The sequence below is a fragment of the Molossus molossus genome, unplaced genomic scaffold (assembly GCF_014108415.1).
Source record: "Molossus molossus isolate mMolMol1 unplaced genomic scaffold, mMolMol1.p scaffold_m16_p_17, whole genome shotgun sequence".
In the NCBI taxonomy this organism is placed as follows: domain Eukaryota; kingdom Metazoa; phylum Chordata; class Mammalia; order Chiroptera; family Molossidae; genus Molossus; species Molossus molossus.
The window spans coordinates 61,238,771-61,265,378 of NW_023425352.1; the positions used below are offsets into that span (position 1 = coordinate 61,238,771).

The following is a 26,608-nucleotide window of genomic DNA, read 5'->3' on the forward strand; positions in this document are numbered from 1 at the left end:
AACTATTAAAAACAAATAGGAATATTTCAAAATTATGAAACAAGTAGCATAATAGGAAGATTTAACAATTATGAATATACACTAAAAACCGAGCTACAAAATACTTAAATACCAAATTGAAAGGAGAAATATAGAAATCAAAACTAGTTGAAGTTTTCAGTATTTCTCTCTAAGTAATTGCTGGAATAAGCAGACAAATCAGAGAACATACAGAACACTTGAACTATACCATTAACCAACTTGACCTAATTACAAATATAAGAACCCATCACCCAAGAATAGTGCACCTGAAACATTCATCAGGATTGATAATGTGCTTTCAATAAAACAAGTTGTAATAAATTTAAGAGAATTGAAAGAATATAGAATATGTTCTCCAATCCCAATAAAATTAAGTTAGAAATCAATAAGAGAAAGAAATCTGTAAAATCCCTAAATGTATAAAAATTAAACACTGTACTGCTTAATAACACATTGTTCACATTTGAAATCACACCAAAAAAAAAAAAAAAAAAAAGTGAGAGAGAGAAAATATACTGAATTAAATAAAAATGGAAACAATATATTTATATGTATGGCATGCAACTTAAACAATAATTGTATTAAGAAAGAAAACTCAGATCAATGTTCTATGTTTGAACTTTAGTGAACTAGAAAAATGAAAGCAAATTAGACCCACAGCATGTAGAAGACAGAAAATAGTAAAATATAAGAGTATGTTTCAGTGATGTAGAATAAAGGTCACCACTTTTTTTGTAAACAATGAAAATAGTAAGTGATTTAAACTTTACAGACAATATGGTCTCTTTCACAGCTATTTAACTCTGTTGTATATAATTAATATATAAATGCAGTTATTTTAACATCTGAATAGCTGCCATAGATAATATATAAACAAATGGGTATGGTTTTGTTCCAATACAACTTTATTTACAAAACAGGCAGAAAGATGAATTTGTTCTGAGACTTAAAGCTCATTGACCCTTGATATAAATTATAGAAAACAAAAAACAAAGAAAGTGAATAAGGTCAAGAACTGGTTCTTTTCAAATAACAAACATATAATAAAACTTGGGTCAAGAAAAAAAGAGAAAATATAATATTAACACTGAAAAAGGTCATCTCTACAGATTTTAAGGGATTAAAAGGGTAACAAAGGGAAGAAATCTATAAATATATTAATAAATTTGACAAGAGGTTAAATAGATCCATTTCCTGAAAGACACAAATTACCAAAACTAACTCAAAAAGTAGCAGAAAATCTCAACAGATCTAAATCAAGCAAAGAAGTTGAATTAGTAAATTAAAATAATCCACAAGAAAAGTTCAAATTTAAGTGGATTTCACAGTAAATACTATCAAACATTTAAAGAAAAAATAATATTGATCTTTAAAAAATTTATTTGAGAATGTAAGAGGGGAAGAACATTTCTCAACTCATTATATGTGGCTAGTATTATGCTGATATTAAAGCCAAAATTATCACAAGAAACAAAATAGCTCTGGCCTGTTTGGCTCAGCAGTTGCGCATCGGCCCGTGGACCAGAGTGTCCTGGGTTCAGTTCCTGCTAGGGGCATGTACCCCCCCAAAAAAAATAAAATGGCAAAAGCCCTGTAAACCAAGAGTTCTTATAAATTTAGATATAGTTTCTTAATAAAATATTAACAAATTGAATTTAGAAGTATATAAAAAGAGTAACTTATCATAAGCAAGTGGGGTTTTGTCACTGAAATGCAGCTATTTTAACATCTGAAATCAATGTTAAATATCGTATTAATAAAGGAGCAGAATCATCTGATCATTTCAATAGATATGTAGGAACCTTTCGACAAAACTCAAATTTATGATAAAATCTTTCAGTCAACCATCAACAGAAAGGATAGTCCTCAATCTTATATGGGTATCTATTAAAAATTTACAGCTAATCTTACACTTAATGGTGAAAGACTGATGTTTCAACTTAATTAAAGGAAAAAAAGGCAAAAGGTCAACTCTCAATATTTCTTTTTAGAAATCATCACCCTTACTGATGAAGGTGCTCTGAGGGTGAGGGGTGTTCCTGGGATCCCACTATCTGTGACCCACTGTGGGTTCTTGGCTTCACACAGGAAAGAATTCAAAGGTAATCCAGCATAGAGTTTAAAGTGGAAGAGTTGATTCGTGAAGCAGTGGGACCGAGAGAAGGCTACTCCACAGAGAGGGCAGCTCCTCTGGAGTGGGATTTACTTCTTTCATCAAGGCTCATTTAATCAAGGGGTAGGGCACTCAGTAACAGGGAGAAAATTCAGAATTTTGTGGGAAAGGGGTGGACTTCTCAGAAGAGCTTGTTGGGCCATTTTGTCATCTTTTATGGGCTTTCTGGTTTTGATTTTGGCATCATGATGTGTATCCTTTATTATGCTTATGTAATACAATGAAGTGCATAATTTCATGGTAAGGTGAAATTAATTGCCATGTTTGATCGAGTTGGTCTCTGTTGGTTCTAAGCCATAAATTCATTGAGGGTTGGTCTTCTTGTTTCTGTGACAGTCTTTGTAGTCCTCAATAGTTACAGCCATGTTGCCACATACCTTAGACTTGGAAGTTTTATTGTGCTCTGGTAATCAATTTTGTGGATAGCCAAAATACAAATAAACTTTATGTTAGTAATTATATGGCAATATAATTCCTAATGGCCAGTTCGTAAGCCTCCCTGCCACAGAAGAACAAAGACCAAACTTTCCACCTCAGGAGAACTGACCAGACAAGAAATGCAACTGGACACCAGGAACCAAAGAAGCACCCAATTGCACATCTGTGTTTCCATAGACTCAACCCCCTGCCCAAACCTACCAACCAGGGCCCCAAAACCCTCTGACTGACAAAAGCTTCCCACCAGAGGATGTGTAAAAGGATGAAACTCCAGCTTCTAGGGACTGCCAGTACCCTTGGCTCGATAATGTGTAGCCCTTCCCTTTGGATATCCTCATCACCCACACCTTTTACTTTAAATAAAACCAACTTTTCTTGGTTCACCATGACCAAGCACTGCAAATCACTGACTTTCCCCCTTTCATTTTGGTGGCCCATACAGCGATCTGCAGAAGGGAAGATTTCCCTTCTCCTTTTCTCCCTTGAAGACTCTGGTGATAGGATAAACTGGGCTCAGAATGGACAAGATCGCATTAAGCAGCCTTCTGGTCTCAAGCAAACATCTGAGCAACTGAGGTACACTATGAAAAAGCACACATTTGCCCAAACCCTAGCCCACAACACCTGGTAGGATTTTATTTCAGGAATTGTAAGCCTTGGCATTGCCATTTCTGGTGTTTCAGGGGAAGATGGCTCACTGGTGGACTGGTCATGACACAATAGGGTTTCACTTGCGCTGGGTCTCACCAGTCTTACTCATACTAGGGATATATACGAAGAATGCTCCTATTTTTCCCTAGCCACTGGAGACTGATTTGGTCCAATCTGAACCTTTTTTTAGCAATGAGATGTCTCCTAGAATTGGTGTCAGCACAAGAAAAAAGGCAGCAACAAGGTCGGGACACCAAGCTCTTGGTTTCTTCCTCTCACAAGCCATTCATTTCTCTCTCCTCTGTAATTGCCTTTTTCATAGCACTACCATGGGCAACTCAATGTCTACTCATCCCAAGAATTCACCTCTGGCCTGTCTTTTTTTTTTTAAATATGTTTTCATTGATTTTTTTTTTTTTTTTTTAGGAAGAGAGAGATAGAAATGTCAATATGAGAGAGAAACATCGATTGGCTACCTCCTGCATGCCCCCTGCGAGGGATCGAGCTGGAAACCCAGGCATGTGCCCTGACCCGCAATCAAACTGGACCTCTCAATCCATGGGACGATGCTCAACCACTATTTCATGCCGGTTGGGCTGGCCTGTCTTTTAAAAGAGTACAGCATGACCACAATGTAAATTAGACAATCAGGAGATCTGGCCCTAAAATGGCACTCTTAAATATAAAACCATTCTCCACTTGAATGTATACTGCTACTACCTAGCCAAATGGTCTGAGATTCCCTATATTCAGGCCTTCTCTGAATTCCAGTCATCCTGCCACATCCTTTCTACCTCCAATCACTGGCCTCCAAAACAGAAAGAAGCCCACCTCTTAGCACGCACCGCTCTTGGCCCCTTTACCTCCATATTATCCTACCCTTCCCTCTCTGGCTTGCATCTCAGGCATTCTTTTAAAATAATTTTTTTTTACTTTATTGATTTTCAAAAGAGAGAAAGGAAGAGAGAGAGGGATAGAAACATCAATGAGACAGAATATCGATTGGCCACCTCCTGCATGCCCCACATTGAGGGTTTGGCCCCCACAACTTGGGCATGTGCCCTGACTGCAACCTCTTGGAGCATGGGTTAACACTCAAGCAGTAAGCCACTCTGGCTGGGCAAATCTCATGTTCATAGGAAAATGCTAACTTTTGTGGAGGTGGGAAGGGAAGGCTGAGAAATGTGGAAAGTTTGAGATGACTTGGAGCTCAGCACACAGGCAACATGCCTCAACCCAGTACATAATATATCTAGAGGTTTATTTGTATTCTACAGATCTCAAAAAAAACCTAAAATCAACAGGGGGAATTCTGCCCCAAGGCCAGAAACTCCCAGTCCCCATTAACACTCTAGACTTACAGAGATAGGAAGATTTAACTAGAAGTGATATCAATTTAAGATGGCTAAAATGTAACTTTTTTTATGCCTAAATCTTTTTTTTTTTCCATACAAATAAAAAAAGCACCTTTCGAATTAAAACTGAATGAGCAGGAAGCTAATCTTGATTGCAAATTAGAAGCTCCTTGGAGGAGCACAGGTCAATTACATTACAACAACAACAATGACCCCAGAAAGGCTGGTTTTAGGCAAGAGGGGAACAACAATTGTATAAGTTCCTTTCTCTGGGACCCTGATGGGTTAGCAAATAAATTTTATTCACTGTTAAAGAATATAGTACTGGGGATTCTCACTTATTTCATTTAATATACCTACTGATTCCTGGGAGCAAGGCAACAGGATTGCTGAATGAGTTCTGGGAAACTGTAGAGGAATGTGTTCCTCTTGCAGAAAGCCAGGTCACCTTAAAAAGGATCATAGAAAACCAAAATTTGACTTCGAGAAGAAACCAAAAGCAAGCATAGGGTTGCTGCAAGGGTATGTCCCCTCTTTCACACTGATAGTTTGGGAGGATGTGAAATTATCATTAAAAAGAAAGCCACTAAGGCCCCTATCACAAAAGGGGTTACTTTATTTGTTCCTAACCACACCCAGCTAAGTTGTCTCCTCCCTGGAAGTAAATCTTCTGTACAAATGTCAGAAATAGCTAATCAATGTCTGTTTTTAAACCAGAACCTGTCCACTTCCAACTAGGAATGTTATGGGATAATTTATATCTTTGCTAATCAAATCTGACCCAATTCACCTGATAAAGTGAGCTTTTGAAAATCAGTGATGCCCTCATATGCCTTTCTCAGAAAGGTAAATATGAATTTAGAATGAAATGAACTAGATACAAAACCAGAGGGGAAAGTGATGATTTTAAAGAAAGCTTCCAAGAGGAAATTAATCTTGAGACTGACTGAATGTATGATAATCATCTTTTATTCATTATTAACTTTCATGAGAGCCTCAGGGATGACTTAATAGGGTACCTGCCCTGCTCAAAATGGCCCCAAAACAGCCCAGAGACTTGCAGAAATACCTCTAACTCTGGCTTGCTAATTATCTGTCTCTCCATTGATGGGGAATGAGTCCAGAGTGCTTTGAGAGTCCCCTTTTGTGATATATGTTCACCAACTAAGAAAAATTTGACCCTGAGTCCCTCAAGAAAAAGCCTAATCTTTTGTAACAGAGTCTGGCCCCACTATAAAGTGGAAAATAGAGAGCTTAGGTCAGTTAATGACAATTAATTTTAATACTCTCTTGCAACTAGACCTGTTTTACCATTTCCAAGGGAAACGAATGGAGGTCCTATATATTCAAACCTTTATGACTCTCAGGCAACAATAAGCTATATGCTACCTGTAAACTAACAAAATGTACCCAAATGGGAAAAAAAATCATTTCACAAATGGATAGATTTGTCAGTCTGTTGCTAATATTTGGGTGGCAACCTAGATCCTGAGGTATTGAAAATGACTGTCCTTGTTTTACAAATGAAGTTTTCACAAGGCCAGAGGTGTGGCTCCAGAAACAATTCAAAGTCAAAACATCTTACCTTTCTAAAACCTCCCCTATGCATTACAAGAGGCCTATAGATAATTGGCTTTATGAAACCAAAGTCCCAGTTCCTTTGAAATGCAAATTAATGATCTTCACCAAGAGCTCCAGTCTGAGCCATTTTTTTAATGCAAATTTCTGAAAGGTGATTATTATCAAGAGAGAAGATCAATTTAATTTATTTCAGTCATTCTTTTCTAAATAGTAAATTTTGGTAAAAGTTATTGAATACTAGATGTTTTGAAATAACATGAATTTCTGAAACATGGATATCTAGAAAAGTCTTAAATTTGCCTTCTTTTGGCTGTAAAGTAAATTTGGAGCTAATGTTTCAAATGTGTGCTGGTTGTTTACTTGGTTATCATTGAGAACTGAGATTTCTAAAAGTTCAAAGTGGAAAGATCTATAACTTTGATAATAGAAGGTATAAGGTATAGAAACACATTTTTAACAGGACAAGGATTGAAATTGAGTTATTTGGTGGTTATTCCAGAATGGGTAAAAAGTTTGCAAATTATAGAAGGTTGTGAAGGTTTTAAAATTTCAAGTTTATAGAAAAAACCTCAGTCAGGCTCCCATCCTCCTTCCCTGACCTGATTTCTCTCTGGTGACATTATGTGACTCTTGGACCTGGAGTTGTTTTCATGACACTTTCCTCATTGTTGGTGTATGGGAAACATACCTGTCAGCTTTGGAGTAAATCCTTCATCAAAACAAGTCTCATCAATACTGAAATGAAAGGTAAACCTGCCCTCTGATCCTCCTGTTCTGGCAGAAATTTGGTCCGTGGGAAGAGACAGACTAAACACACTCGGAGGATTAGAAAATGACTGTTTAATGCACAGCGGTGCAGTCCCAGAGGAGTCACCTCTAAAGGCTGAGCCCTGAGACCGGGTCCCAGCCACCTTTTATCCATGATAAGCTTCCAGTTCCTCTGTAGTTTAGGCAGTTGGTGGATGTAAAGATTACAAAAGCCAGGGTCCTGGCTTGCTTTCTCATTCCCCCTCATGATTCTTAAGCTGCTCCGAGCAGACATAGAGAACATCTTAGAAAGGGAGTCCCCTTAGTGCCGTGTGAAGAAGAGGGGTGACTATCTCTCTGACAGCTTCCTGCTGAATAGGAGCATTGAAGTGAAGGGATGCAGCAACTAGAGTTCTTCACCATCCAGAGGAGAGTAGTTGGGGGGTCCTTATTTGAAGCATCATTTGGAGCTTTATTGTTTCTAAGAGAGAGAGGAAATGAAATGGGTTAACATGTTGAGAATACAAGGGCCAAATGGGAGCTCTATAAAAAGCATTAAGAGAGGACCAGCTAATGGGAGTACCCAAGATGCCCAGTTCCATATGTCACTCCAGGAAGTCCAAGATTCTGATAATTCCTCTCTTTTGTAATTTATCCCTTTAACTGCTGGGCCATGTCTCTAACTATTCCTGATTGATTAACATAAAAGCAACATTCCTCCTTTAAGAAGCATAGTCCTCCTTTTTGAGCAATCAGTAGGTCTAACCCCCTTCTATTTTGTAATACTACTGCTGCTAAGGAGTCTACTTGATCCTGTAAGGCTACTAAGGATGCAGAGTTCAATGCTGGGATCAGTCCAGCAGGGGATGACCATCCATTCTACTGGCAGAGGAACTTGTTGTAGACTAATAAGTAGGTTTCATAGTCCTTTTAAGGGTGACCTGCAGAGAATTGGTCTGGCTGGTGGTCACTCTCCAGCCAGGTTGGTTGTCATGTGGCAGGTGAGCTGTCTTCACCTGTGAGTGGTGGATTCAGGTATTCAGACCTGCAACCTTGAGAGCTGTGGGAGTGGTTAGTATAACTAAATAAAGCCTTTTCCAGGTTGGTTTGAGAGGTTCTCTTTTCAGTACAGTTATTTCCAGGGAAATGGGTATTCTATTGATTACTCACTTATGTACCTCAAAAGTGGGTTTTCTTAGTCCTTGTAGTTGTTTTTGGATTTTCAAATTTCCCAATTCTTTTATATCCCCTTTGAATTTGATCAGTGGGGGAGGTCTCCCATACAAGATTTTAAAAAGGGAGAACCCTATCTTTGCCCAAGGGGTACAATGAACTCACAGGAGAGCTAGGGGCAGGTTGGTTTCTTGACATAGTTTTGCCATCGTCTGCTTAAGGGTCTGATTCATGCGTTCTACTTTCCTTGAGCTCTGGGGCCAGTAGGCCATGTGCAAATTCCACTGGATGCCTAGAGTTTTAGCTACTGCTGTACTATTTCTGCTATGAGGCTGGGCCATTGTCTGATCCTATAGTTAGTGGCATTCCATACCCCAGGATGATGTCTCTCAGTAGAGCTTTGGTAACTTCTCTTGCCTTTTCCATACATGTGGGGTAAGCTTCAACCCAGCCCAAGAAAATACAGATGAAAAATCAGAAGATATTTATTTCTTCTACTGGGTCCTATTACTGAAAAGTCTACCTCTAGATCTTCAAAGGGTGCTTGGCTGCAGAATTGGATTCCAGCGGGCATGGTGGGGCCTTGTCTGGCATTGTTTTGAGCACAGAGGAGACAGCATTGGGAGATTGAGGAAACAGAGGGATGATAGTCAAGCAATCAGGTAGTACTGGCTTAATAAGGCTTCTAGGGCAGTTTTTTCCAGATGGGTGAGTTCATGTTGTTGGAGAACTAACTAATGGACTAATTATTCTGGCACATAGATTCTGTGGTCTGGGAGTATCCACTATGCTTCATTCATTATATTTCTTCCCTCCTGTTGTGAACATTTTTTTTCTGGGCCATGTGCAGTCCCAGGAAGAGAACTGGACACTGCCCCCAGAGCTCAAAGAGCAGTTGCCTCAGGATCCCCAAGAACTCCAGCCACCAGCCTGTGGGATCTGAATGTTTTGGACATAGTTCACACGGAGGCAGTGGCCACCCTAGCAGGCCTATGAGGGCCCACACAGGGTGCCATCGGCACATGGTGAATGCTTGGTCTGGCACATGGTGTGACCATTGAGATGCCCAGAGCACCAGAGGGCAGCACAGAGTGGCAGCAGCTTCACACAGTGGCGTGAGTTGGGCCCAAAGGTCAGCTGGCACTGGCAGTCTGTGTCATAGTCTTTGCCAGGGAAAGTCACAGGCAGGTACAGGGGAGCTTCTGGCTTGTCTAAGAGACAGTGCTCGTAGCCATTGCCCAGGAAGTCTGTGATGAAGCAGGCACTGCATGGGGACCAGGGCTCCTTGGAATCCATGTGAGCCATCACGGGAGCCATGATATGATGAGAGGTGCTCCCAGGCCCATTCAGACCAACACATGGCTTTGCCAAATTCATGAGCAGCAGTCAAGGCAATTAGAGCCTGCCTTCCTACATGATATCATGGCTCCGAGCCGGGTCACACACAGTGCCCATGTCAGCTATGTCCAGAGTGTCATAGGTAGAGATCCCACACAGGTCCAGACAGGTAAACAGAATGGCTGTGTCAAAATGATCAGGTCTGAGTCATCAGGGGTGTTGAATCCTCACTGCCAGGCACAGAAGCTGTGCAGGGTCTGGGTGGTTGCTGGGTCCTACCTGGGACCCTTCTTATCCTGGCCCTAGAACCACTAACCAAGTCACCATCAAGCTGACAGGGTTACGAACGCTTGGATGCTTGAAGGCCTTGGCTGTGACTGCCATGATTATGAGTAGGCAGCACTTCAGCCCTGTGCCGTAAAATGCTGCCACCTTGTCAGCTGCCACCACCAGGGTCTCCACAAATCTACTCAGGGAAGCAAAGCACTTGGCTCTTTGTGGGCTGAACCTGGAGTTCCCAAGAGGAGTCTTGACGCTGCGATGGGGCCTTGGCTGCTGGTGGAACTCTTCCGGCATAGGATGTGAGTCCCAGGTCCCCCACCAGAATAAGGGGTGGTGCCTCCCTCCAGGGGCTGGATGTGGAGTTCAGTCCCCTGATACTACAGCACCCCTAACAGGATTCCCTCATCCCAGTGCAGAGATGCCACTGACTCTGGATATCCATTGTTGGTACCAGTGAGATAGGTGCCCGGGCTCTTCCCAGCACCTCAGGCACCTGGCCTAGGTACTGCACTCTCAACCCCATGACACACACGCCCGGGTCTTGCTCCATCTCTAGTAGTAGTGTCTCCCCAAAGGCAGGCAAACGGTACCACAGCCCAGCAGGGGTGCCCAAACCAGGAAGGATGCTGCTGTTGAGTTTCTCAGGAAGAACAATCTTGTCCTCCCAGGGGAGGGGGCTGGCCAGCTGAGCTGAAGGCAGGAGGGAGGCCAGCAGCAGCAGGAGCAGTCACACCAGCATATGGGGAAGGTCACGGTGGGAAACAGCATATGGGGTTGGGCTCCCCACAGCCAGCTTCCCATCTAGCCCCTCCTGGGATGTGGGTCCAACTGAGACATGGCAGGGAGCTGAAGCTGGGAGGGACTGAGGCTGTCTGAGTACTGTGTCCTTCACACCCTGGCTTTGTGGAAAGCTCCTCTCTGCAGCCTGGGGCTCAGACTAGCCCCAGGATCAGAGGCAGAGTTTCAGAGAGGCTGGGGACCTTCAGACAAGATGGAGAATAGTTGCACTTTGGCTTGGGAGAGGTGCCTGGTGACCCGGCTCCTGCAAACCCTCCTCTCCTGCATCTATTTCTCTTCCTGCCTTTGTCTCCCTCAGCTTCTCTGGCCTCTCTCTGTTCACTCCAAACGCTGGCTTCACCTATGTGCCTTTGTCTGTCTCTCTCTGCCCTCTCCCATGTCTCTGTCTGTGGGTCTCCCTGAGGGTTCCTCATCAGGTAAGGCCTCTCATGCCCAGGCTTCTATGTCTAGAAGTCCAGCTGGTGCCTGTGTCTGGAGCCACTTTCTGGCTCCTGTGACAATCTACCGGCATTCTTTTGTATTGAATAGGGTGAGGAAAGTTGTTTACAGTTGACCCAGGAGGGGTGATGAGTGTTGAAGACTGATCTCCCCTCTTGTAGGGTCCCATCAAGGCCCATCCTCTGTATACCCCTTGCCTCTGGAAGTGGTAATTGCATTGCTGCTGAGGGTTTTGGTTCCTGGGATGTTTTCCCGCTGGCTCTGGTACCCTGGCTCCAGTGGTGCATTGGTGGATTGTGGGGGTGAGACATTTCAAAGTGGGCTATTGAGCAGGTGATGTTTCCCATCCTTAGGTAGTGGGACGTATGGTGGTGGCAGTAGAGGGGCCTCTTCCAAATCCCCTTGTAATATAGGAGCCACTTAATTCACCATGAAGTCTTCCTTTCACCTTGTGCCAAGAGGACCTCACACTGTCCCTGACTAGTAACACAAAATTAGACCCAAGGAGGCCTGATTTGGGCTATTTTCAACTACTGGTCTACGTAGGAAAATTGGTCCAGATGACCGGAGTATCCAGTGACTACCCTATATACAGCCTGCACTGTGGGGACATAAAGGGTGCCTTCAGAGGGCCATCCCACTCCAAAGGTGGGCTGCTCTAATTCACAGAGGGTGCACAATTTTCCAAGGGTCAATTTGAATTCTAATCTCCTGAGAACACCTTGTTAAGATTCTTTATCATACATTCCAGAACAGTGGATTTAGAGGAACTTCCCCCGATAATGATATCAAAGATGGTTAAGCAAACCTCCCAGTGAACGGGGTTGCAAGACAAACTGGAGGAAACTCTCATTTCGTCTGCCTGGCCACTTCTCTCATGGGGACTTAGGTGCCTCTTGGCATTGGCAGGGCAGTATTACCCCCTGACTCAGATCAGGTTCACTGGTGAAGACAATGTCCCCAAGAACCTGATACTGCCCTTAGCCATAGGAGGTCACCATGGATGTGCAGGTTGGGACTCACATAGGCTCCATAATAGGCATTATGGAGCACAGTCACTGACACAGAATTTAAACTCTCCACCTTGGAATTCCTATCCTGTGCAGTGTTTATGCCACCTGGGAGGCAGCAAGCTCTCCTTCTGCCTTAGAGGTGGGCCTGAACTTGGTCCTGGGTCCCAGAGACACTTACTGATCTGATGTTTTGGCAGGCTTTTCTATCCTCCCTGGAGTCCATTTGAACACAGTGGTAACCGACTAGAGTCAGGCCTGGCAAGGGTCAGGGTCCAGTGAAATCGCCAGTGGTGTGTTTTTTTTGTTTTTTTTTTTGTCAGGAGACCCAAAATTCATGGCTTCTTCCTGCTGGCTTCTGACAACGGTGGTTCAAGGGGCCAGCGTGGCTGTTGGCTTCCTGGCCAATGCACCAAAATGTTGTGGAGAAATTTGGTTGAGGGGAAGAGATATACTGCATGCACTCAGAGGATGAGAAAATGATTATTTAATGTGCACTGGTGCTGGCCCAGCAGGGTCACCTCCAAAGTCTGAGCCTCGAGCCAGGGTTCCAGCCACCTTTTATGCATGATAAGCTTTCAGTTCCACTGCAGTTTAGGCAGTTGTCAGATGGAAGGGGATTACAAAAGCCAGGAGTGGAGTCTCTGCACTGTCTAAGAGAGTTGTCTGCAGAAGGCTTGCCTCCTCAACTTGCCCACATGACTGTCTCCAGGCAGCACCTGGGTGACAGTGTCCAGTAAGTCAGGACCTACCTGATTACCCCTGATGTCTGCAGGGACCCCTTCTATCCTGCTTGTTTGACCAGTGTGGAGTTGAGTCCACTGCCTCAGTGGGATAAATTCATTCCCAGGGCACCTTGATAATGTCCTGGTCATATGTAAGTCCACCTTCAGGGCATGGGGTAAAAATGGGTCAAATGGGCTATCTGATTAAGTCCTCTCTCTGAGTGTGGTAAATCTATCCTCAGGGCATCTAATGCCTTGATCTTTAGTAAGGTCACCTTCAGGGCACAGGGTAAATGCGTCCACAGGCTACTCATATCTGGAGCACTTATTACCTCAGTTTTGACATCCCCACTCCTGTCATGTCACATCTTAAGTTACATGATAAGCTTTGCCAAATAAAAATTAGTAATAATGACTATGTTCTATTAGTATACCTATTTTTTTTATAATCCTCACCCAAGAATATTTTTTCATTTATCTTCAGATAGAGGTGAAGGTGGGGAGATACATCGATGTGAGAGAGACACATCGATTGGCTGCCTCCCACATGACTCTGACCACGGCTGGAGCTGAACTGCAACTGAGGTATGTGCCCTTGACTGGAATTGAACGTGAGACTCTTTGGTCTGCGGGCCAATACTCTACCACTGAGCCAAACTGACCGGGGCTATATACCTATATTTTTATTAAAATAGATGTGCTAGAAATTTCAGTCAGTTCTAAGAAGGAACTTACAAAGATTCAAAGCCAAGTTGAAACAGGAAACTCTCAGGGGTAGCTGGTGTCCAGTCAGTAACACTGGGCAAGCCAAAAGTGATGATTCCCTGTGGGGGCATCTGGCAATGGTATTTCAGGTGTTTGTAATCCACACATTGGAATGTTTATAGATTGTTTTAATGCTCAATGCACACTTCCAATGAGCCATGTGCAGCATTTTAAAATCTTATATATATATAATTTGTTTTGTTTTTGTTTTTAATCTATACCCAAGGATATTTTTTCATTTATCTTCAGACAGAGTGGAGAGAGAGAGAGAGAAACATCGATGTGAGAGAGACACATCAACTAGTTGCCTCCTGCATGACCCCAAAAAGGGGCAGGGACCAAACCGCAACCAACGTACATGTCCTTGACCAGAATAAAACCTGAGACTCTTTGGTCTGTGTGATGATGCTCTAACCTCTGAGTCAAACAAGCCAAGGTTATAATTTGTTTTTTTATATATTGAAATTGTATGATGAATCTGAAAATGTAAGCTTTGTATTGTTCTTTTGTATCATTTCATAATTACTATTTACCAAGAAATTGTTATCTTAGAATGCTATATCTTACACAAAAGCAAAGTTCTTTATCAATTATATTACAAACAAGTCATAACCATATCATTTTAAATTTCATCATTTATAGGCAGTCATTGTTTTACTCTGATGTATTTGCAAATGTGCTACATCTTTGGAAAGGTTCATAAAAAGGACTCCTGACTTACTCTAGATTACAGATTTCTAAGCAGGTCACCTCTTTGAAATAAAAAATAACTGGATTCATGGGTAAATCTTTTTGTTTTCCAGATATAAGGAAGCTTGTTTTTATTTCTCTAAAACAATTTGGTAAATTATAGCCTCAACAAACATTGAAGCATTTATATTTTTCTCCCTACCCAATCCTTCCAGAACTTGGGAACTCTCAATTAATGAGTATTATTTTTATGACAATATATTTATTGTATAAATGCAATAAGAATCTGTTCTTTTTAAAATATAACACACGAAACCAGGTTCTATTTGTGGTTTTGTTAACAAAGTCTTCGACTAGAATGTCAAGAGAGACATGCCTGGACTCTGGATGTAACCAAAAAGCCTTAAAGAATTGGGATTGACTCTCAAAACTGATCAAAGCTAATCAGAAGCCACTTGCAGAGAATGGCCTGGTACCTTGCTTGGTCAATGGTTAATGGCACTCTTTCCATGTAAGGAATGAAGGTTGTTTTCTTGAAAGATAGCACAAGAGAAACTTTAACATGTTGAGAACCTCAAAGACTTGAGGACATGACCCAAATCTGCAGGTATTCCAGGCACAGCTTGGTGGCAATTGTGGCTTTGGCTTCTCCACCCTGAGTGGCTGATTGCTGACTGCTCCTTAGAGTTCAATCTAAAGATTCTTTATGAATAACTTACATTCCAGCCAAACAAATTTGAGAAAGCTTATCAATTGTTAATTCTTGTTACATTTATGCAAATAATCAGGCCAAATTAAAACCAGATGCAGTCTCTTTAATAAAAATTAGGGTGATTTTAGGGAGAGAAATTGGGTTTCAAAGAAAACCACAGTGCCTAATTATGAATACTGGACTCTAGTGCAGTTGATTGTCTTTAAAGTTTAAAGTTTTGTTTTTATCTGTGAACTAAACTGGTTCCTGAAATCTTCTAGTTGCCTTCAACCCTCCAAACTATTTCATTTTTTTTCCTTTTCCATCCTTTGACTTGGAATTATTAAAAACCACTGATATGATGTTAACCATATAGAATTTATTTGAGCATCTGATGTTGTCCAATTGTCCCTGTTGCTTTCATTTCAGCAAAAGGAACTTTAATCCTTCTAGACTGACAGTCTTATAGACTCAGAAATTGGTTTATAATTTGCTGTGATTATTAACCTTTGTTTTTCTCTTGTTTTCATAGGCATACTATTTATTAAATACCTGATTTTTTACACAATATTGGTCTCACTTTGAAAGCCCATTTGTGCCCTTCTTTCCTTTCTCCAAAACTGTATATGAACTATTATGAGCAAACAAATAGCCCTGACCATGGCCTACAGAACTTATCCCTACCTTTATTTTCCAGTTCCCCAACATACTAACACATCTTAGAGACAGCTCTACACCCACAAACCAGCAGGAAGCAGCTACAGAAGAGATACCTCCACTCTAATTCCATAAGAATAATTACTAATAAATAGAAAGAGGAGGGAAGGAAATGTTAGGACTTACAGGACCATATAATTCCTAATAGCCATTTTACAAGCCTCCCCACCAGAGGAGAACAAAGACCAAACTTTCCAGCACAGGAGAACTGGCCAGACAAAAAATGCAACTGGACACCAGGAACTAAAGAAGCACCCAATTGCACATCTGCATTCTTGTAGCCCCAAGCCCCTGCCCAAATCCACCAACCAAGGCCCCAAAACCCTGTGACTGACAAAAGCTTCCCATCAGAGGATGCATATAAGGATGAAACTATAGCACCTAGGGAGTTGCCATTATCAACCCAATACCCTTGGCTAGGTGTGTAGCCCTTCCCTTTGGATTTCCCCATCCCCCATCCCCTGTTCTTTAAATAAAACCAATTTTTCTATATTCACCAACTGAGATTGCTATTTAGCATGCCCATACACCTTGTACCACCGACTTTCACTTTATAGCACATTTTACTAAAATCATTTACCTTGAACCAGCCACTATAGTAATTTATTTATATATATTGTGTTGAATACTTAGATAAACTCTCTCTCTCTCTCTCTCTCTCTCTCTCTCTCTCTCTCTATATATATATATATATATATATATATATGGAATTTTAGCAAGCATTTGAAAAATCTTTATTTAATTGAGGAGCAATGGTAATAAGGCTCTTTTCAGGGGAAGATGTTTCAGAAACCTGACTCAGCACCCAAAATGATTGCTCTCTCACCAGTAAACTCACATTAATGAAGATCAGAGACAGTGAGGTCTAAACCAGAATGCCAATTGATTTCTTTGTCATGTTATATGACACAGTCAGAGGACTAAAGCTCTCCTGTCCTTTAGTTAACACTGTATCCTTTTTTTTTGTTTTGTTTTATATTTGGGAAAAATTGATTTTCCCAAAAGTTAAGTTAGCTTGAATTCATAAACTCATTAGAGATGAAGCAAAGATTCTAATGAAGGTCTGACTGATTCCATTCTTGTAATTAAAACAATTTTTTTTCTTTATTGATTTTAGAGAGAGAGATGGAAACATTGATAAGAGAGAACAACATTTGGCTGCCTCCTCCCCGCCCACTGGCAATTTGGCCCACAACCGGGGCATTTGCCCTGACTGGGAATCAAGTTGGTGACCTTTTGGTGCATGGGTCAATACTCAACCAACTGAGCCACACCAGCTGGGTGTCCATTCCTGCAACTTAACAAGCTATTTTAGAATTTTAAAATTCCTGAACATTTCAGTTATTGTTTTTTTATGAATGTTCTTTATTAATTAGGATTTATTAAAACTCTTTTCTCAAGGCAAATAACTATCCAACTTAAAAAAATCTAATTTAATAAATGACCACACATTCTTTGAAACAATTATTATCAACTCATAGTGAGCATTGTTAATTGATGCAAGAAATATTATTATGTAATGCCTCAAATGAGAAACAAATATTATAGCATTGCAGAATAAATTTGAAAGAATAGGTCTTTAGTAGTCAGTGCTGCTGAATTTATCTTAAGTATTTCCACATTCTGTATTTCTAAGAATTACTCAAGAATCCTTTGTTTTGTCTGCATGAGATATATTCATCTTGGGGAAATATCCTGCAGCTCTGATGCTGTTGACATGCTCCTCAGTGGATATACACTCACTGCAGCTTCTATATCCCTGAGGATGCAAGTACAAATAGTCAGGTTTATGACTTTTCAGATTATAGAGACATTTACGTTTTATGTGTTGTACTTTATGATTCTGCTCCATAAATGCCACAGGAAACGTCTGCCCTATGTGGCTCAGCAGAAAAAAAGAACATTTTATTATTCTTCCTCCATATACTGAATTACTGATATCTATTAATAAAGGAAATGTCTCCAAACCAATTTTATTTCAGAATAACATTTTTTAAAAGAATAAAACTGATAGTTAATCAACAGCCTTTTTTTTTTGGAGGAGCAACCAGTGATCAAGGCCTTAAAGTGACTACTCATAGCTGGTATGACCATATACTTCCATATCTTTATATAAAATCTGTATTAGATTCCCTTTCATATTTATTTTTTAATATACATGAAAATAATGTGTGTGTGCAGTGTATAAGAGATGCAATTTCTTTCATCTTTTAAAAATGAATTCCCAATGATCCATGACCATTATTGAAAAGACTATTCTCCCCCTCCCCCACATACCACCCCCAGTGACCTGCTGATCTGCAGTGAAAACTCTGCCTGCTACTATGTATGGATCTTTTTCAAGCTTCCTTATTAGTTTCCATCAGTTTGGTTGATGTTTATCTTTGCATTCATAGCATAAAGTTTTAGTTCCTACAGTTTGAGTTCTTCCAACATGTGCTTTACTGAGATTATATTTGACATCTTACACTCGCAACTAAAATTCTAATCAGCTTGTCAAGTTCCAGAAAATATTTGAAATTTTTAGTAAGATTGCTTTACATCTATATATCATGCGTATCTAGATATAGAGATAGAAATTTGAAGGAAATTGACATGTATAATGCATACATATATAATTAAAAACATGAGAATTGTATTTAAATTGTGATGGAATCAATAAAAATTACACCATATTAAATTTGCTCTGTCCAGAAAAAGTAAAATACTAATTAGTAATAGACTTTGCTATGTTTAAACTACATTTTGACCTTTTGTCAACAGATTCCCCTAAAGGTGTAACCTTTTTGTGTTTCCATGTTTGCTTATATACTAAAATAATTTGCCTGTACAGGAGTCACTTGATGGCAAAAGAGGAGCTCTGCAGCAGAAATGAAGAGCTATGTCAGTAGCTACATCAAGCACTGCCAGGCTACATACGACATGGATACGACTAGAGAAAGTGATGAGTAAAGAGAAGGCAGTGGGGTAACAAATATGTACAATAAACATGCCCAATAAATGTACCCAATAAGATAGCCTTATATTTATAGAGCTAATTTAAAATAAGTGAAAGGAAAAATTTATAAATCCAAAAAGCATAGAAGAGATTTAGAGCAACTGTATTACTTTAGATAGCACATACAGACCAAAAAATTAGTAAGCAAATAGGAGATTTGATCAATTCAATGAAGAAACTTGATTTAATTGACATACATAAAATTGCCTCCCTAAACTTCAGAAAAGAGAATACTTGAAAATAACATATGGATTATATGCTAAACCAAATGACAATATAATTGGTGATAAAGCAATTTCAAGAATTTAGAAGGAATAAAATAATACAAATGTATGTTTTTTGACTACAGCATTAGTATTCTAAACAACAAGAATAAAAGCTAACTAGAAAGCTCCCATGTGTATTGAATTTATGAAATATATTTCTATGTATCCAAGAAAAAATCATAATGAAAATCAATGTATTTAAAATTAAATTATTGCAAAAATAGTACACATAAAAATATGACTTAAATAATGCCATGATTAGTGGAAAATTTATAGCCTTATATACATATTAGGAAAAAAAAAGTCTTAAGATAAATGAGCTGCACATATATTCCAAGAAGTTAAAAAAAGTGGAAAAAAGTAGAAGGAAGAAAAGAATTAAGGTAATATTAGAAATTAATGTAACAGTAAACTAACATGTCACAGATAGGATAAACAAAACAAAAATTTGTTCTTTATGAAGATAAACAAATTTGGCAGGTCTTTAGTGAGGGTGTTAAAGAAAAATAGAGAGCCCTGGCTGGTTTTGCTCAGTGGTTAGTGTTGTAGCTCACTGTCCTTAGAATCCAACTTGTCTTTAAGCTGCCCTAATTAACAACATCAGAGACAGCAAGATGAACAATGGGGAATGTTATAGAGGGCTTTAGCCCCATAAAAATTAACTAGAGTTTGACCTTCACTGGGAATTTGAAAAGCAACATCCTTCAAGAAAAGGGAGGACAGAAACGGCCCCAAGGCCAGAGTATCCTGCATGCTCTGTAAAGAAACTGATAGGGAGAAACTGAAGCTCCCTTTACCCCATAAAACTGTAACTGTTCAACATGTGTGTATTGCACCTGACTGACCGCTGATATCCGTCTCGAATTTGTTAGTTTTTAAAACTTGGATAATGGAATGAATAGCAGGACAGATGTATGCTGACCCAGTTCACCCAGTTCCCTTTCGCCTCAGCTCCCTCCCCCCTCCGTTCCCTCCTGCTTATTGCTAACTGCCTCCGCTTCTGTACAAGCAGCTTGCTTGCTCTGCTAAACTCTTGAATGACCCCTGCCCTATATAAGCAACCCTCCCCCTGAGCTCGGGGCTGCAGTTCTCCTCTGTGTAGGTTGGCTGCAGTCCCTGCGCAGGTAATAAAACATCCCCAAAAACTGAAAAATGGAGTCTGAGTGTGGTCGATCTCCTGGGTTACAACAGTTAGAGTGTTGGCCTGTGGTCCAGAGAGACCCGGATTCGGTTCCTGCTAAGGGCATGTACCTTGGTTGCAATTTGTCTCCGGGCCTGGTTGGGTCATGCAGGTGGCAGGCACTCAGTGTGTTCCTTTCACGTTGATGTTTCTCTCTCTCTCTTCCTCTCTCTCCCTCCCATTCTATCTGAACAACAACAAAAAAATGTCCTCGGGTGAGGATAAAAAAAAAGAGAAAGCACAAATATCTGGAATCAGAAAGAAGCATCACTGCAGATACTCCAGATATTAAGAAAATAATATTACAACTTTATGTCAATAATGTAAAAATTAATATTTATATAACTATATATAGTCTTAATATTAACTTAAGAAGAAACAGAAAAACTAAATAATCATATTATCATTAAATATATTGGGAGAGTAGTGAATTATATTCCCTTAATAAAAACTCAGGTCCCAGTTGACTTCATCAGTAAATTTTACCAATTATTAAAAGATTATCTATTTCTAATATTAAACACGCTTTAAAAAAAAAAAAAAACCAGAACAGGAAAAGACATTCTAAAACTCAAATCATGAAGCTGTCATACTCTTTTCTTTAAAGCCCCAAATTACAAATATTCACACAAAACAATAACATTTTCACTCAGATATAGATACAAATATTCCTAAACAAAATAGTGGCAATACCCTATTCTAGCAGTATATAAGTGTTTAATAAGTTTTATAAGGTGTTTATACCTGGAATGAAAGTTTTGTTTAATGTTGAAAACAAATTAACTACATTAACAACTCATAGAAAATATAAATTATATGAGTATCTGAATGTATGTAGAAAACACACTTGATAGTTTTTAACATCCTTTTATAATAAATAATATGAAATTTTGAGATTCACGAGGATTAAATAGAAAAGGACTTTTAATATGATAAGTACAATAGAGAGCAAATCTTAAACTTAATACTGAATCATTGAAAGTTATCACACTGTAGAAGTTTTATAAATTAAAAAAAGAGAGATAACAGGAGAAAGAGCTAAACATTTGAAAAGTCTTTATAAAAAGAAATCTTAACATACATAGAAAAGTGAATATGTTCATTAATAATCACATACTTGAAAATTACAATCACATCTTCACATATATCATTTTGGCAAAATTATAATTCTGACAGTATCAGGTGGTGGTAAATATGCAGTGATAAGGAAATTCTAATATAATGTTATTAGAATGTAACTTTCTACCCTGTAAAACTGTTTGGTATTATGGAGTGATTTAGAAACTACCCATATTCTATGACTCAGCAAATCTGGCTGTGTTAGAGAATTTGGACAAATTTTCACCAGAAAATATATACAAGAATTTTCATAGCAGCATTTCTCTCAATAATTCCAAACTAGAAAAAATTCAAGTATTTTAAACATTAAAATGTATAAATAAATTGTTGTATATGGAATTTATAAACAAGTGAAATAAATTTTAAAAATCACAAAATAAGTATGAATCTATGAAACTTGATGTTGATCAAAAAAGCATTTAACAAAGAAACCTATACAGAACATTTTCATTCATAAATGTTCACGCCAGGCAATACTAACTATATCCTTTAGGTATGGCTATGAGGCTGGTAAAATTATGATGAAAAGAATGCATTGTCAAAAAGTCAAAATTTGAGTACCTAATGAGGATCAAGAATTATAGAAAATATACAGAATATATGGTGTGTGTGTGTGTACAAGAATGCACACACACACTGGAAGATGAGAATGTGAATTTTTCTCACCTGCCAATTTCTCAACCATGAGTTTTAAAGAAAAGCTTAAAAAAATCAAAGCAACTCATCTACCTAAATAAAGATTCCAATCCACAATCTAACAAGAAAAAGGCCTGTTGTAAAAAATAAATCTACTTTTTTATGAAAAGGCAATACATAAAAATTAAAAAACTGAAAAAATCATGAGGCAGCTATAAAACTTAGTGCTTGTCTTTTAAACAGACAAGTGAGAATCATGAGGTATTTATAGAAAATCAAGAGTTCTAGGGGGTAGAACCAGATAATTAAAACTGATGTACAGGTTGATCTCAAAGAGAGGATATTTATAAAAGGGGAACATTATAAAATTAATAATATGAGTACCAAAAAATAAAAAAAAGGCTGTGAATAAAGTTAGATATTTGAAATAATATAAAGATATAAAGAAACAGAGAAGAAAAAATCAAGAGATATATAAGAACAATTTTTATATATCCCTATAAAGAAATCTCTAAATTCAAATGTTACAGATTCTAAAATGATCAGAGAAAATGATGGGGAAGAAGCAATCTCATATGTTACAAGTTTATGATTTTGGCATTTTTTGTATGTAATTATATCATATTCAAATATTGAATACTGTACCTTATGTTTTCCAAATTTGTAATTCTCAGATTTTTTCCTTATCTTTATTTATTGGCTAGATCTTCCAGAATAATTTTAGGTAATGATGGTGATTGTAGACATGATTTCCTTAAACATAAGTGTTGGTTGTTGGGTCTAAATAGCTATTTTTCCTCTCTTTAAGGAAGAATTCTTCGACATACAGTTTTCTAACAGCTTTTTGTTTTAACATGATTTATAAATCAGTAAGGAATGTTGAATTTTAATAGATCTCTTTTTTAAAAACTTTTTGTTGTTGTTGATACTATTACAGATGTCCCTATCTACCCCCTTTGCCCACCTTCATCCAGTCCTTATGCCCCTTTGCTCTGGCCAACACCACACGGTTGTCTGTGTCTATGGTTATGCATAGATGTTCTTTGGCTAATCCCTTCACTTTCTTTCATCTAGTTCCCTTCTCCCTCCTCCCCTCTGATAGCTGTCAGTTTGTGTCCATGCCTCTGTTTCTATTTTGTTTGTCAGTTTATTTTGTTCATTAGATTCCACATATAAATGAGATCATATGATATTTGTCTTTCACTGACTGGCTTATTTCACTTAACATAATACTCTCCAGGTTCCTCAATGCTGTTACAAATGGTAATAGTTCCTTTTTTTTTTATGACCTTACAGTATTCCATTGTGTAAATGTACCATAGCTTTTTTATCCACTCATTGATTAATGGGCACTTGACTGTTTCCAGATCTTAGCTATTGCAAATAATGCTGCTATGAACATAGGGGTGCAATATATTCTTTCTGCTTGGTTTCAGGATTCTTAGAATATATTCCCAGAAGTGGAATCATCGGGTCAAAAGGCAGTTCTATTTTTAATTTCTTGAGGAAACTCCATACTGTTTTCCACAGTGGCTGCACAAGTCTTAGCAGATCTCTTAATAGCATTTATAGTGCTGATCATATGCTCTTCTTACTTCAGCATTTCAATGTGATAAATTATATTGACATATTTTTTTAAAAACTCATCTTTACTGTTGACTGTATTACAGATGTCCCCTCTTTTTTTCCCCATTGACACCCCCTCCCCGCCCCCTTCCTGCCTTCCCCACACTATTGTCGGTGTTCATTGGTTATGCATATATGCATAAAAGTTTTTTGCTTTATCTCAGCCCTGCCCTCTCTCCCCCCTTCCCTTTGAGGTTTATCATTGACACATTTTCTTTCATTAAGGTCTATTTGAATTTCCTGAATAAACATGCTTCTTCACAGTACTTAATTTTATGAAACAATCAAGATGAAATCCAGAGCTGGGGTAAGAACCTTGCCCTTCTTGGGGCTACTGGAAATGTGTATGCCTTCCTGTGGAAGGTAGACCCCCAGAGTCTGTGTACTTGATGTTAGAGAGTGTTAGGCTCTCCCAAAATGCCAATCCTGGGAAGAAACTACATTGGCATTTTGAAGAGCATTTTGGTGTCCAAGTTGGGAACAATAGCTTTTTACCCAGAGGGAAGTGTGTTTATAAAGTATAATGCTCATAGCTTCTCAGAAGTGGGGTAGCATTTGCCCATTCATTGCTGGCCAACCAAAACTGACATAGCTCTGGCTCAAAAAATTATAAATGGAACTACCTTTTGACCCAGTGATTCCACAGCTGGGAATATATCCTAACAATCCAGAAAAAATATATTTGAAAAAATATATGCACCCCCATGTTAATAGCAGCATTCTTAACAATAGCCAAGGTCTGGAAACAGCCAAGTACCCATCAGTTGATGAGTGGATGAAAAAGCTGTGGTACATTTACACATTAGAATACTGTATGGTCATATAAAAGAAGGAACTCTTACCTTTTGTGACAGCATGGATGAGGCTGGAGATTATGGGTAGGCCAGTAACTTCCTTAGGAGTATCTAAAATGAGGGAATAATACCAATCTGACCTACATCTCCAAAAGAAGATATAATGAAAAACAATGCCTATCTCAGACGACTGAAGGTCTAACTATTATTATCTCAAATGCCAGTCTCTCAACAAAGCCTACTTTGAACACTGTATTTAAAATTACAAACTTGGGGAGCTGGTGAAAAAGATGAAGGGGTTAAAAAGTACACATTGGCATTTAAAAATAGTCACCTGGATATAAATACGGTCTATGGACTAGAATCAATAATATTGTAATAACTGTATATGGGTGCCAGGTGGGTACTAGACTTACCAGGGTGTGGTCCTTCATAAGTTATATAATCACTATGCTATACACCTGAAACTAATATAATATTGTCAACTGTAATTGAATATTTTAAAAAATTAGATAAAAGTATAAACCCACATCCTCTTTACCTTGAATTTATACCTTTTTTACTTACTATTGTTTATTTATTATGTATAATGCTTAATATGCTGCTTTCTTCACTAGCCTATGAGCACTGCGAGGGTAGGACTTGGTCTGTTTTGTTCAGTGTTTGGTCTCAGCACATGAAATAGCTCCTGGAAGATAGTAGATATTTGATAAATATTATTTTAAAGAATAAATAAAAACTCCTGGCCAGTTTTACTCAGCGGTTAGAGCATCAGCTTGAGGTCCAGAGAGACTCAGGTTCAGTACCATGGTTGCAGTTTGTCCCCAGCTCTGGTTGGGTCCTGTGGGAGGCAGCCACTTGATGTGTCCCTTTCATGCCCATGTGTCTCTCTTTTCCTCTCTCTCCCTCCCAGTCTATCTGAACAAAGAATGGAAAAATATCTTCGGGTGAGGATTCAAAAAAAAAAGAACAAATGAACAGAAGCATGCAATACTTAAAATTACAGAATTATATACACATGTATATATTCACACTGAACATCTTTTATATCTTTACATTTTATTTACACTGAGTTATACTTGTGCTGAGCATCTAATGTATGTAAATGCTTGATAAACTATTTCTATTATTTGTGGTGCAATTTATTTATTTATTTTTAAATAGATGGGTATGCTCTTCAATTACATTTTATTTATTTTTAAAATTAATTAATTAATTAATGTTACAAATGTTTCTCATTCCCCCCACACTGATACCCCCTCCCCTTCCCTCCCCGCCCTGTCCCCAGCTTTGTTGTCCATGTCCATTGTTTATGCATACATGCATATAAGTTCTGTGGTTTATCTCTCTCCCCCAGACCCTCTTCTGAGAATTGTCAGTATGTACCCCACTTCCATGTTTCTGGGACTACCCTGTTCCTCACACAGTTATGTTCATTATATTCCACAAATAAATGAGATCACATGATACTTGTCTTTCTCTAGTTGGCTTGTTTTGCTTAGGATAATATTCTCCAGGTCTTTCCATGTCATCTCAGAGGATAAGAGATCTTTCTTTCTTAAAGCTGCATAGTACTCCATTGTGTATATGTACCACTGCTTTTTTATCCTTTTGTCTACTGATAGACATTTGGGCTGTTTCTAGATCTTAGCTATTATAAATAGTGCTGGTATGAACATGGGGCTACATATATTCTTTCTGATTGGTTTTTCAGTCTTCTAGAGTATATACCTGGAAGTGGGATCACTGGGTCAAATGGCAATTCAATTTTTAATTTTTTGAGGTAACACCATATTGTTTTTTATAGTGGCTGCATCAGTCTGCATTCCCACCAGCAGTGTATTAGAGTCCCCTTTTCTCCACAACCTCGCCAGCACTTGTATGATGATTTGTTGATGGCGGCCATTCTGACAGGTGTGAGGTGATACCTCATTGTTGTTTTAATTTGCATCTCTCTGATGATTAGTGATGTTGAGCATTTCTTCATATGTCTCTTAGCCATTTGTATGTCCTGTTTGGAGAGGTGTCTATTTAGTTCCTTTGCCATTTTTTAATTGGGTTCTTTGTCTTCCTTTTGTAGAATTGTATGAGCACTCTATATATATTGGAAATTAACCCCTTATCTGATGTAGCATTGGCAATTATGCTCTCCCATTGAGTGGGTTGCCTTTCCATTTTGGTGGTTGTTTCTTTTGCTGTGCAGAAGCTTTTGAGTTTGATGTAGTCCCATGTGTTCATTTTCTCCTTTGTTTCTGTTGTCTTAGGTGATGTATCAGTGAAAATTCTGCTACGTATGATGTCAGAAATTTTGTTACCAACATTTTCTTCTAGGATTTTTATGTATTTATGAGTCACATTTAAGTCTTTTCTTCATTTTGAGTTTATTCTTGTGTATG

General features: G+C 38.7%; 1 pseudogene; it reads right to left on the reverse strand.

Annotated features, from left to right (window-relative positions):
- Positions 1 to 8,931: 8,931 nt before the first annotated feature.
- On the reverse strand, positions 8,932 to 10,596 carry LOC118632098 (annotated as a pseudogene).
- Positions 10,597 to 26,608: the final 16,012 nt, after the last annotated feature.